The sequence below is a fragment of the Carassius auratus genome, chromosome 38 (genome assembly GCF_003368295.1).
Source record: "Carassius auratus strain Wakin chromosome 38, ASM336829v1, whole genome shotgun sequence".
Lineage (NCBI taxonomy): Eukaryota > Metazoa > Chordata > Actinopteri > Cypriniformes > Cyprinidae > Carassius > Carassius auratus.
In genome coordinates, this window is record NC_039280.1 from 14955453 (window position 1) to 14970044 (window position 14592).

The 14592-nt window shown below is 36.5% G+C and overlaps 1 pseudogene; it reads left to right on the forward strand.

The window, feature by feature from the left end:
• Positions 1 to 3786, forward strand: LOC113057524 (spermatogenesis-associated protein 48-like; annotated as a pseudogene).
• Positions 3787 to 14592: the final 10806 nt, after the last annotated feature.

Below are 14592 nucleotides of genomic sequence, written 5' to 3' on the forward strand. Positions count from 1 at the left end.
TCTGCATAGTCCCACATTCCCCACCACATCTAGAAGAGTGATGCAGCATTAATGGAAATAAATTCTATTTATTGGCTAATTGTTTGCTTTTATAAATCATTAATAGAGGAGAGGAAGAATGTTATCGTGTGAGACTGCTCAGGGTGCCTTGTGAGAGTTCAGATGAAGTGAGCAGGTGGTTGTGCAGACGTATGAATCTGTCCTGTGGGAAAGGTCCAGAGGGAAGGAATGACTTTGAGATCATGGTTGAGACAGACAGACGTGCTTTCTCCAAATTCAATCGTGGAGCACAGACGCCTGATGAAAGAGCTCCTTTGGCTCTGCTGCGTTAATCATGTGACTCTAATAGATCCGTGCACCGGTTAACTGAGTGCAAGGGCACAGGTGCATCTGAGGGCAAAGAGCAGAACCGCATTCATTGATATGGTTTACACTGTGTCCGATCTGTGGGTTCCAGCAGGAGTGCGAAACAGGCCTCAGACTCCTCCAACCAGACGTTGAGCTCTGATATATGACATGTCTGAGCACAAGTGGTAGAAACTCCAGGATGAAACCAGAAGCAGGATTGAAGACAAACCTCGGCGGTATCTGCAATCTTTTTTTGCTTCACAAGTTTGGGGCTGACTGCAGCAGTGTGCAACAAAAAGCAATTTAACAGTATTAGATTCTTACATATTTATTAACAAATTCCGTCTGCTTTGTTATCAGGTTGGACAACTGCACAGAGTATTAAACACCCCTCTCAGGACAACCATGAAATGAATGCGGTCAGTCATAGACATGCTCAATTATTCATCCCTGCTACTGTAATAATACTCTTGTATGCTGTTTGTTTGAAGCTTTAGCACTTTTACAGCGCTAAACATTAACTATTCATACGAAATGAGCTTTAAAGAAACAAATCACTCAAAAATGAGCATTCTGTCATCATTTACTCATGTTATTCCAAACCCTCATGACTTTTCTGTCTTCTCTGGAACATAAAAGGAGAAAAGGAGAAGAACTGTGTACTGGTAACTTTTATACACACAGGTACTGTGAATGTAGCTGCAGCTTTTAATCTTCCAAAACAAGAGCACCATAAAGGTATCAAAAAATAGTTTGTTGGTGTGTTTCTGTATTCTGAGAATCTAAACTATTGCCAGAAATTAACCTCCTTATTCAGTTGTTAACATCTGACCTCTCCTTGTTGTCTGTTCTTCCCCTTGATACTGCAAACTGCTTTTTCTTATGTGTTTTAAATGTATTGCCATAATTAAATACTGGTTTGTAGCTCAAATAGTTTTACCATTTACTGCACAACATTGTTATTTTAGCTACAGTATTTATCTAATGTATTGGAAGCCTCGAACATTCAAAGAAAGCTGACAGTTTGAATGAAAACTGCACATGTTTGTGTAGTTAGCGTCGCCACTTTCAATGTGTAAATGGGAAGATAGATAAGAGATGACAGAAGGTGGAAACAGACAGTCTCTGCCAGTGTTGGGGGAAACGCATTACAAGCAGTGCTAGTTACATAATCAGATTACTTTTTCAAGTAACTAGTAAAGTAACACATTGCACTCTTAAAAACAAAGCTTCTTCAAAAAGTTCTTCATAGCGATGCCATAGAAACAGTGGTGGAGTCTATGTGACACGCAGGTAATTTATCCCACTAGGAAAGGTGAAGGGTTTCCATATACACACTTTAAAAAGCATGAGGATACATAACAACATTGTTTTGTAACAGAACTTTCACACGTGCATTCATAAATTCACCCTGTCCATGTTGCGATGCACCTAGTTTTTGAAAATCACACCGTTTCTGTTGATGACCAGTGTTATTTTCACAACTCTTGCGCAGCATGGAATGTGAGTCACTAAAGGAGATATGAAACTAAAGAGAACTCAAAATACATGCTTTCGATGTTTTCATAAGCCAGAAACCTGAAACTGCTCCTTCTTCAGCTGTAGCAGATGACACGAACGGCTTGAAAGTTTTAATTGGCAAGGCTTAAAAAACATGCAAATGATTACATTGTGACAACGTGAGGATGCGCCAGTACCTTCAAATTTACACACACACACATATACTAGGCTTAATTTCCTGTGTCCCGTATTAACTCTATATATATCTATATGAGGACATAATTTTTTTTATTTATTTTTTTCTTAAAATAGCCTACTCATCTTTAAATACAGGACGATCAACAAAACTTATGGGACATTTGACAGATTGGTTCTCACCATCAGGAATGCAGAGAGAAAGCTGCTGTGAACTGGAACATCGCTTTTCCCGCCTTTCCCAAAACGCCACTGCAGCTCACTGTGCAAGATTATCAGTGAAAAAATACTTATATTTGGGTCTGTTTCTCAATCCAAACCTTTTTTATGGCTTCATACGGTATGTGGAATAAAGCGCATGCATAGAGTTATCACCCAATTTTATACTTTTATGGTGCTTTTGAATCTTTTTTTAAACATAAAGGGTCCAATCAGCATTCATTGTCAAAAGAGCTAAAATTTGTATATTCTTCTAAATGTCCAATTGTTTTGGAGCAAAAAAAGAACTGAAAGCAAAAAAGAACCGAACTTCAATTTTATAGAGTCCTATTTTGTCACCCTTAATAGGCCTATGGGACATTTGCTAAAATATTGCCATCTTTCCACTGTGTCTTTGCACTATCCCTTTATAGGGTGCAGAACCATCTGTTCTTTTTGATAGCATAGCAACGGCAGCTCGACAATACATCTACACCTCTGCAGCCCAAAGGTCTGATTAGTTGCTCTAAAAGCTCTCTTAACAGCACAGCTACCACCTTTTATTTTCCAAGACTCTCTCAACTTGACCAGCTGGTACTTTTCCAAAGATTTCTGTACCATTTGTTTCTTCATGCATTTTACAGGCACTTTTTTTTTTTACAGGCACTTTTCATCTGAAACTTAAAGTGCATTGAAGGTATACTTCAGGCCAGGGTATACATTTTGTCAGTATACTGGGTGTGTAACACCTGTGTTGTGTCACAGTGTCTGGGTTGTGTTCCCTGGGGTTCCACTAGATGTCCTCCTTTCTCACGGTGTCTGTCACCTTATCACTTCCTGTTCCCTTATTTGGTCACCTTCCTCCTTGTCGAGTATTGATTGTTCCCCACCTGTCTCCTGTTCCCTCATTATCCTTCCGTGTATTTATACCCTGTATGTCTGTGTCTGTGTTACGGAGTCCTTGTTTAATGTCTGAGTATTATTCATGTCCGTCAATTCTTGCCTTGCCTTGCCTTGCCTTGCCTTGCCTTGCCTTGCCTTGCCTTGCGTTCATGTCTTTTTTATGTGGATTGATGTGTTGGTTTCGACCCCTGCCTGGACTGTGTATTCTCTTTGGATTACCCCTTAATAAATGACTTGCCTGCAATTGGTTCCCTCTCCGTGTTTCCAGTACACCGATCGTGACATGTTGATGCAATGGTAATTTGAACTGTAATTTCAACTAAAACCAGCATTTCATGTCCATTTATTTGTTTATTTGTGACATAACTAAAAGTAGGAGAATGTGAAAGCTAATATAGCAGCTGAGTGTTCATACAGTATCTCACATACTGTACGTGTGATTGTGATCTGGTAAAGAGCTTATGAGGATGTACTGTAGACTGGGACTCAATGTTGCCCCCTCGCCACAAACCACCCAGAGCTACTCGACCCTACGAGTCCACGAGTCCACGCTTTGTGTTGAAGTGATACCATAGCAGACCTGAGCTGTGGCTGTTGAGTTTTTTCTATTTATGGAAACTGATTTGGCGAAATTTGGAGTAATGTAGCATTACATCACATGCTCACCAGTGGATCCTCAGCAGTGAATGGGTGCCATCAGAATGAGAGTCCAAACAGCTGATAAAACATCATAAATATCCGAAAGTAATCCACACAAGTCCAATCCATCAATTAATGTCTTAATACAAATACAAGTAAATGCATTCCAAAAGAGTTCTTAACAAATATGTTGGTGGGTTCTGATCAGAATGGGCAAGATTTTTTGGCTTTGGGTTTTCTACCTAACACACAGCTTTTTGCTTCACAAGATTGATGGATTGGAGTGGTGTGGATTATTTATGGACTATTGGGTTGTTTTTATCTGCTGCTTGGACTCTCATTCTGACGGTACCCATTCACTGCAGAGGATCCATTGGTGAGCAAGTAATGTAATGCTCATTACTCCAAATCTGTTGCTATGAAAAAACTAACTCATACATTTTGGATGGCCTGATGATGAAATATTCCTTTAAGAGAGATTTAATGCTTTGAGACTATTGGATCCCATTGGAACAGACATCAGTTACGTGCAAGGAAACCCATCCATGTGATTCAAATATCCTTTTGTTTTCATTTTAGATTTATTAATTCTAAGACTCAGAGCTTTCACTGTATATTTATAGATCTATATCAGATTGTGTATTAAAACATGTGTTGTTTTTGCCTGTTGTTTTCAGTTAACAGCACCAGTCCATGTCCAAAATCAGGCCAGATAAGCAGAAGCAGAGATCTTAGAGATTTCTAGTAAATTAATGAACTTCTGTATATGTTATAACTAACTCACATAAAATCAGTTGAATACATTCCAGTGTATAGTTGCTGACAGTTATTTTTCAGTAAATTTATTAGGCTTTGCATGATATTTGTGATCTCGCTGCACTGTACTGTACTGGCTCTGAGAACATGGACGTCCCAGGAGAGGACTTCATCCCTCTGACTGTTCTGCACACCACAACACCTCCTCACACCCCTGCCAGCTAGTATGACTCTGATCTGTGTATCTATATATACACCATAACCATTCTACAGAACTCGTTATTAAGAAGGTGTTTTGTTTTGGTTACACTGGAAAATCCCAGTTTGACAGACCACAGACATCAGGTGTCAGTCTGCCTTCATATGCTCCACAAACAGTCATTTCAGCAGTTCAGATTAAGATATTTCGCTTTGTCTGTCTGATAAGGGCTGGCCATATGTCCAGGATGTTTTCCTGCCTGTACAGAGACACTGGCACTGACTCCAGCATCTCTGTGACCTTACATAGGACAAGTGCAGGGAAATGGATATATATACAGTGGGTACGGAAAGTTTTCAGACCCCTTAAATTTTTCACTCTTTGTTATATTGCAGCCATTTGCTAAAATCATTTAATTTCATTTTTTTCCTCATTAATGTACACACAGCACCCCATATTGACAGAAAAACACAGAATTGTTGACATTTTTGCAGATTTATTAAAAAGAAAAACTGACCATCACATGGTCCTAAGTATTAAGACCCTTTGCTGTGACACTCATGTTTAACTCTGGTGCTGTCAATTTCTTCTGATCATCCTTGAGATGGTTCTACACCTTCATTTGAGCTGTGTTTGATTATACTGATTGGACTTGATTAGGAAAGCCGCACACCTGTCTATATAAGACCTTACAGCTCACAGTGCATGTCAGAGCAAATGAGAATCATGAGGTCAAAGGAACTGACTGAAGAGCTCAGAGAAGGAATTGTGGCAAGGCACAGATCTGGCTATGGTTACAAAAATAATTCTGCTGCACTTAAGGTTCCTAAGAGCACAGTGGCCTCCATAATCCTTAAATGGAAGACATTTGGGACGACCAGAACCCTTCCTAGAGCTGGATGTCCGGCCAAACTGAGCTATCGGGGGAGAAGAGCCTTGGTGAGAGAGGTAAAGAAGAACCCAAAGATCACTGAGGCTGAGCTCCAGAGATGCAGTCGGGAGGTGGGAGAAAGTTGTAGAAAGTCAACCATCACTGCAGCCCTCCACCAGAATGGACGAAAACCTTCTCCAGAGTGCTCAGGACCTCAGACTGGGCCGAAGGTTCACCTTCCAACAAGACAATGACCCTAAGCACACAGCTAAAATAATGAAGGAGTGGCTTCACAACAACTCCGTGACTGTTCTTGAATGGCCCAGCCAGAGCTGAATGTGTGTGTGTGTGTAGTTGTGATATGGTAATTAGGGAATTTGTATGGGAAATGTGCTTAATTTGCAATTAAATATTGCCACAATAAGAAAAAGCTTAATAATGATTCATATAGCCATTTAAAAATATATATATATATATATATTTTTTTTATTTAATTTGGGCATGTTTACATTTGATTCAGTGTTTAAGCCCTACTTTCATATTAAATAATTATATTATATTATATTAATAAAATCGCATTACATTGCATTGCTTATACTACACCTCACTGTAAGACACATTTTTCTCAGTAGGTGGCAGCAGCGTCTTGTATTTAGAACGTTCTCCTGTAGGTTAACTTTTGTGGTCAACACAAAAATTACACAGAAATCACACAAACGTTTCTGTGTTTCTAATTTTATAAATAAATAAGAATATCAATAATTTAACATTTCATTTGAAAACATACATACATAAAATACACACACACACACACACACATACATATATACATATATATATATATATATATATATATATATATATATATATATATATATATATAATATACATCTGTATATACAACATAAAATGTTACACTATACTGTTTGTATATATATAGAGAGAGAGAGAGAGTAAATGCACAATGGTGATCATATAATGATCTAATGGATAATGGTAATACATTTAACCCACTCTGTGTCATTGCATACATTCGTGTCAGGTTTTTTTTTTTGTACAAATTGCAGTAGTTAATATGCCCTGTAGCAGTAGGAACATCACAGAATCACCCTGAAGAGGCGTTTCCCACAACCCTTGCATTCATTTATCTTCTGATCTTTTTCTCTGTTTCTGCCTTACTATGTGCAATGTCAAACTTATTTTTCTGAGCTCCCGCATGTTCCCCTTCTGTCAGTGTCTGCCCTAGATTTACAGCTCTTCAACGCTCTGCAGAGTGTGGCTCTGACTTGAGGTGTGTGAACAGTGTCTTAGTAGAACCCAACATGATCTTGCTTATAAAGCAGACCAAATGAATAAAGAATAGAAAATGGAAAAATATACTTTACTTCTCAATTGTTTTGTTAAGAAGCCAGGAAAAATCGTGAGGCATTGGTATTTTCTGTGAGTTTCTGAAGAGTCTAGACGGACAGATATTACAGGGAACAAAACCAGCCTGGCGGCGCTCTTCCACCCTCCTTCTGCAACGGCAAAACGTCCTCGGCTTTCAGAATGAGTAGGAATGAGGCATCTGCAGCTCGAGTAAAGAGGAAGAAGAAGGAGGAGGTGTTTGAGAGAAGCACTGGAGGAAAACCAAACTCCTCACACAGGGACCGGGTGGTTTTTTAGAAAACGTGTTTCCTAGTTGGGCCCCAGAAGAGCTGGTTTACTGTCTTTTTGGAGCAGACCTCTCCAGATGGCCCTATCCAAAGCTGAGCTGCTCTTGTTGCCGGTGGTAATCGTGGTTTTTACTCAACCCAGATCCATTTTCCTGGAGTCACCGGTGCTCTGAAATCTGTTTCCTTTGCCGATAAAACAGGCCTCCCATCTCTTTTCCTTCCAGCAGAAAGTCAGCACCTTTACAACTTCCTCTAACTTTCTCCTCCTCCTTATTTGGTGATAACTCAAATGTCTCCAAACCGTTTTCATTCCTCCGCAGCTTTGGCAACACTCAGTCACTTGAGAGTGCCATAAGACACAGACTCTGACATTGCTTGCTTCATGGAAAATCAGACACAAATGAATAAAACTCCCACTTTTTAAAAGCATAAATAGACAGAGTTGACATAATGAGTTTACAGACTTTTTCCATCAACATCAGAATTTTAAGTTAAAATGTCTGAATGATCAGCAGAATACTGCTAACGTCTTAGTCATTTACTGTTCCTGTCTACCTGTGAATTCACGTCATAAAGTGTCCTGCTGCTCTAACTGTCTTGAAGTCACCACAATGGTGATTAGTGTTAATTTGTTTGGGATCTTGGATGTTTTTATGTTCATATTAAAATTTCTGATCTACGTAGTCTATATCAGAAGTGTGACAGATAAAAACATGTGACGACAAGCTAGAATATGAAATAAGCCAATCGTCTGACTTTAAGTTAGACTAAGCTATTAATAGCATGAACATTAAGATTTTATCTTAGCATTATCTAAGCATGAAGACAAATCAATAACTTATTTCATATTCATATCTGTTTGTGAATTGATCTTTGATAATAGTGGAGCGACTAGTAGTGAAGATACGTCTTTAAAAGATGAGACATCAGTACTCGACATACAAAACACAACAAAGTAAAACAACACTCAGACCATAAAGCAATATTACAAAATAAACAAAAAACTGCTAAAACTAAACCAAAAGCAATTTAAATAGCACAAATAAAATCGTCAAGAATGAAAAACTCTATTCATGCTCTATTCATACATATTTTTTTCTGTTCAAATTTGAGTATTATTTGAAATGTAAAGTAGTTTTTATCATTTTTTGCTCACTTAAGTCATCTAGTCACCTTAACATACTGATTTAGTTTTGTGGCTTTGTGACTAAAACAGTGAAGATTTTAACATTTACATATTCAAATGTTAAGTTTTTTTTTTTTTTTTTTTTTTTTCGTAATCAGTAGTCAGGTTTATGCCACAAGTGTTGTTGATTGAATCCAGAATATTCCTTCAATTTGAACATTCCCACTTCATTTGAACATGACCAGTGTTTGACCACTGGAGCACCCCTGACTACGGACACAAGGCTCCTCTGTCAGGAATGATCACTACTGTCCCACCAGGAAACCCTTACCTTCATCCCAAAGCCCCGGTACTTTCCATAAAAGAGCTCTTTAAAGAGAAGAATAAATGATGAAGAAGTGTGGGAAATGAAAGTCTCCTTTTTCATGAAATCCAATCTGTGTTTGTGAATAGATCTATAATGATGCAATGTCAGTGACTGATTTTCTGAGCTCTGAATAATGAGATGCTTTATTAGCTTAATTTCCCTTGATTTAGATGAGTGCTTCTGAAAATGTGAAGGTTATATGCTATTGTCTTAAACATTCGCTGTGGATGTGTGTGGGCTTACCTATTTGACTATATGTGTGTCCATGCGGATAAATGAGTGAATCAGTTTTTCACAGATCCTCTTTTGCATGCTTTTATGACTACCGGTTCATCCAAATAGCACGTACAAACTGCTTGTGGAACTTAGAGCTACACTGTGGTTATGCAGCAATAGCAATGCAAATAAAACTTTGCCTGTTATCTTAAAAGAAAACAAAAGACACGCGTTTCTGTCTGAAATGCTCTAGTTTTGCACCCCAAGAACTGTGGTTTGGAGAATAAAAGAAAGAATACCAGTGCAGCTTCACCTGCTTACAGGAAATAGGAACATGCTGGTTTCCTGTTTCCCCCTTTGTCGTCTTTGCACTACGTTGAAAACAGTCCGCTCTGGAAGCAGCTCAGTTGAATCCAGCAGTTAAAGAAAACACCTAGAAAACACTAACTACTAGACGAATCAACTTATGACTGAAAAGTGCTCAAAACCAAACCAAAGTACTAAACAGTGTTCAAATTATAAACCTCACGTCGAACACACGGAGTTGAGGAAATAAGATGTCGTTCTAAGTTATGCTTTGCATTATGGGAAAACATACTGTGTTGTCAGTTGGTTTGACAGCTGAGCCATGGTGGGAATAAAACCCTCTCTGTGGTATTTCCAGAGATGGAGATGAGGTTAACTAACGTCCATCTTGGGGCCAATGCAAGGGATGAGACTAGTCTTTTGTTTGAGGGTCTGAAGTGCTTTCTCTAAGGTGACCTTCAGCACATCACCATGAACCATGTAAGACAAAGTGAAAACCTTTCCGTGATGAGACGGGCTCAACACAATAAATGTAAGCTGCTGAAACAACCTATTATGTTACTGAGATTTTCCTAATTATCTTTTCATATTGAGATCTTCATCTACAAACAGGCACGTGTAATGTCTGAGGACTTTAGGGTTCACACCACACACTGATTTAAAGCTATTCCTGCAGTTTGATAGTAAAGTGTGATGTGAAGCGTAAAGTTAACAATTAATACATTTATTAAATTAGACATTATAAAGGTGCACAATTTTGCTGTCTATTGTCAATAATAGAGAGGTATGAAGTCACTTTCAAACCAAGAAACTTTCTGTTAGCCAGTGAAACGAACCCGTGTAGCCCTCTAGAATATGTTCCAAAATCTGCATGGGAAAATTTTTTATTGTGGATTTCTATTGAAAATATTTAATTTCACAAATGAAATTCCTCGAAAAATTCTAAATGTGACTGGACCTTGACTGTTTTCTGTAATTTATCAGATATAGTTAATCAAAAGTCATTGATCAACTGCATATAATTTACTGAGCCCAGTTCTAAGATGTAATTATTTTTATGTATTTTTTTTTCTTATAAAAGGATCTAAAAGTGTTAACATATTTCAAAGTTCAATGTAAATGAATGACTTGGTCTCATGAGAAATAAAGCTTTAGTTTCATCAGGGGTTTATTTGTTGGTACTGATACAAAAGTGTCAGTTAGAATTGTATGGAGGGCTGTTTCTGCCACAGCATAAAGAAAAAAATATATATGTGTGTAATTTAGATTTTTTTTATTTATTTTTTTTATCTCAAACTTTTTTTTTTTACAATTCTGAGAAAAATGCAAGACATATGCCCTGAATTACAAGATATAAACAATTCAGATTTTATATCTCATTATATTTTCAGATCTCACAGTTCTGAGGGGAATAAAGTCAAAATTGTGAGATAAAAAGTCATGAATATATATATATATATATATATATATATATATATATATATTTTTTTTTTTATCTAATCAACTTTAATGTAACCTATGTTTACAACATCATTGGGAAAAAAGTTGATTGTGGTACTTTCAAAGTGAAATGTCCAGTGAGTGTCGCTAAAATGTGTTCAGTTTTCTCTAAAACAGATTAACATGAATCTGGCAAAAAAAAAAAAAAAAAAAATCATATGTATCATAACAGTTTGGAAATTAAATGTCAGATTAGTGGTGCTAAAAGGTTAATGTGCTTAATTGCATTTGAAAAGAATGTACCACATACACAGATACTGTTAACTTTGAGATGAGTTACCATAGCCTACCATTTGAGCTTGCCTTCAGAAGTGTTTGAGTAATTTATAAAGTGTTGTGACTCATTTATAAGCATTCTGAACCACAAGACCAACGCTTTACTACATCAGAAAAGCCATGCATATGGAGCTGGTTATGTGATCTTAAAAAGTTCATGGCGAACGTATTTTAAAATCACAGAATTGTGCAAGGAACCATGCCAAAATAAGTATTTATTAATCAATAATCTTCCCTTGAAACAATAATTAGCTTAAAAAGGAATACACATTGCTGGTGATTTACTGCTATCCGGTGTTCAATGCAGTTTTGCAAGAGACAATTTTTCCATTTAGGCTATGTTTACATTTTCTAATAAATAGATTCAGAAACCTAAAATAGCTCTTCTGAAGAGAGATCAGAAAATCACAATTAATAGAGTCTCCTTTGACCTCCTATGACATTCAACCTCTGTCCAGTCTAAGTTTTAGCACGTCTATTTCAGCCAAGCTAACTCCACTATTCAGAAAGCTTCTCCAAAATTTAGAGGCATGATCATTTTTAACTATACTTTTCTCCACTTTTCTCAGCTCCTTAAGCTTAGTCTTTTTCTTGTCTACATCGTATCATTGGCTCAATTTTCGAGATGGGGTCACAAACATAATAACTGATTCAGCGAGAGTCCTTTAGGGTCTTCGCCATACTCACTCGGCCGAGAGATTAATTTTTTTTGTGTGTCATTTCCACATAAAGAGGCTAAATGTCAAGCATGCCTGACTCCCTCCAGTGACACATCCATTCCCTCAGATAATTACCATAAGGAAATTGATGCTTTAGTGTGCAAAGGGGAATTTAATTTACTCTGACATCCCCTGCATAATGCATTCCCAAAGAAAGTGAGATTTTTTCAACCCCTGATTAAGAATTTAAATAAAGCAGACTATTAACGTGATTACCAATCTCAAACATCTCCGACTTATTTAGGTAGTTAAACCAATTATGGATTACATGTAGTTAAAGTTATAAATTAGAGGGTGTGAAAGCTGCTTAAAGATCCATGAAATAAGCAATAAGAGGACGTCTCTGTTCTAGTACTTTGCTACCGGATAACTTAAGATAATTTGTTTATTAGCTCTTGTTTCGAATGTTCAGCCTATCAAATCTAAACTGCATAGAAATATTAGTCATAATCATGAAATAACAGCTTACTGCATTGTTTTACAGCTTTATTAATCTAGGTTAATGATCATTTATAAATATATTATTGTACATTGTTAAATGATATTTGTTAATAATACATCACTAATGGTAATTTACAGAACGTTAAATATTAAAATGTGTATATGTTGAAATGTACATTATTCACTATTATTTTGTATTAGTAATTATAATTGCTAATACAATTGTATTTCTGACATAAAGTATAGCTAGAACTTATTATATATTTTACTGCTGTTATGTTTTTCCGCCTTCAAAATATAACTTAAGCTTCCATGCAAAACATTTTATCAAAGATATATTTTATTCTGAGCATCCTGTAATCCTAGGTAAAGTGGTCTGAAGAACAGATGGATAAATTATATTTCTTTTTAAATTTCTAAATTTATCGTTTAAATAACCTCAGGGAAGTGCACTAAAATTATAAATTATATATATAGAATTATAAATATAGTTTATTCTATAGAATATTGCATTATAAAAATATGTTGATTTATCTACTTCAAAATTTTATTCTATTTATATTTTACTTGCCATTTGTAATTGTGAAATTTACTGCTGAGTTTTCTTTGTGGATTTTTTTTCTGCACTAACCAATTGTTTCTACTCATTAACCAATTAGAACTTGCCTTTAAAAATAAACTTTCTACAAAATATGAATACAGAATATTAGAATTTAGAATTCTTATACAAATGTGTAATACTTTTTAGAGTAAAATATGAATAAAAAATAAATTTTCCTTGAATTGTTCATTTATAATTGTTTATGGAAAACATTAATTTCTTTAATTAATGTTTAACAGATAACAGTCTGACTTATAAACTGAAAAGAACGCATTCATAGTAATTTCTCCCCAAAATGTCAGGCTACACATGTTCTCAGTCATAGCCTACCAGCTTGTGCAGTCTCCTCTCTGTTCTAATGAATGGAGCTAGAACACAGTTTGCTGAGTCACTCTACACCAAAAGCATTCCCTAATGCTTCTCTGGTGGTTACACTGTCCCACTGTAATGTCACAGCCAGTTTATTAGAAGAATATTAGAAGAAGAAAACTGTCTGGCTCTCCAGAGGGTCACTAAATTACACAAAAAACCGGCTGTCCTGAAAAAAACTAGCCCAGATCATCCAGGGTTCCCGTTTCACCCCACACCCAACTGCCTGAAATGTCCTCCTGGAGACAGGAGATAAGAGTGGCCTCCTTCTGAACATGACTCAGCACCAGCAGCTCCTGAGATATGGCTACCTGGAAGGGTCAAACATTTGGTTCACTGGGAGCCGAAAATAATCTCTTTTGTTGCACCAATACCACAGCCATGAGGCAATGTACTGGAAACATCAATTAAAACATAAGGGCAAAACATGGGAATTAAATAAACCTATTTTTTTAAAGCCAAAATTGCTTTCTAACTCATTATGTATTGAATATTTCTATAAATATTACTAAATTTTAATTCCATCCATTCTCCAAACAGATTATCCTTTGTAGAGTCACAGGGGAAATGTTATTGTTAATTTAAAAGATAACTAAATAAATATGCAGAAATTTTAAGATCAAACTTTTCACCAAAAGATGCAATTGACAGACTTGGGCCAGGAACTAGCAAGTGATACATCCAGTCTCTGTTCCTCTGAACATACCCTTCATACGTAATTACCAACTAGAAACTGACAGGATGTACAGCTTTCATTGCAAACAACATCCGTTTAATGCCATAAGCTGTGTTTTCTAAAACCTAATTGAAATCCTAGAAGATACAAATCAGTCAAGTGCCCTTCATGGCCAGTATAGGTATTATGTTTACAAACAATTAGACATGGATATCTCCCTACGGACAGTATTCAAAGACAGACCACTACCATACCACTGTAATGACAACTCAATGAAGATTTATTAAATAATAATAATTTATGGCTCTTAAAAATATAACCTGTATAGAGATGACTGTATGGAATTAAATTTAAAAGAATAAGCAGCTTTATGCACACTTTATTTAACCGTTAGTTCTGGTCCTATAAACAGATTGGTTAAGGAGCACTCCAGGAGTGCCCATATTTAGTATAACAGCACTGGGACTTCTCACTGTTTGTACAATCCATTCACAGCATTCCAGACCGGAGCGGAAGTGGATCAGAAGTGAACTTTCCATACTCTTTAGACTTTAATCACTCAAAGAATTGAGCAGCTGGCATAAAAGAACCAGTTCACATCGAAGAACGATTCATTCGCAAACCAGACATCGCTAATCGGTATAGCCGTGGTTCGAATGTAAACTGGATGTGTTTATATTCAGAAAAACATCTCTCTTGCTACTGCTATATTTTGAATAAGGTATTGAAAA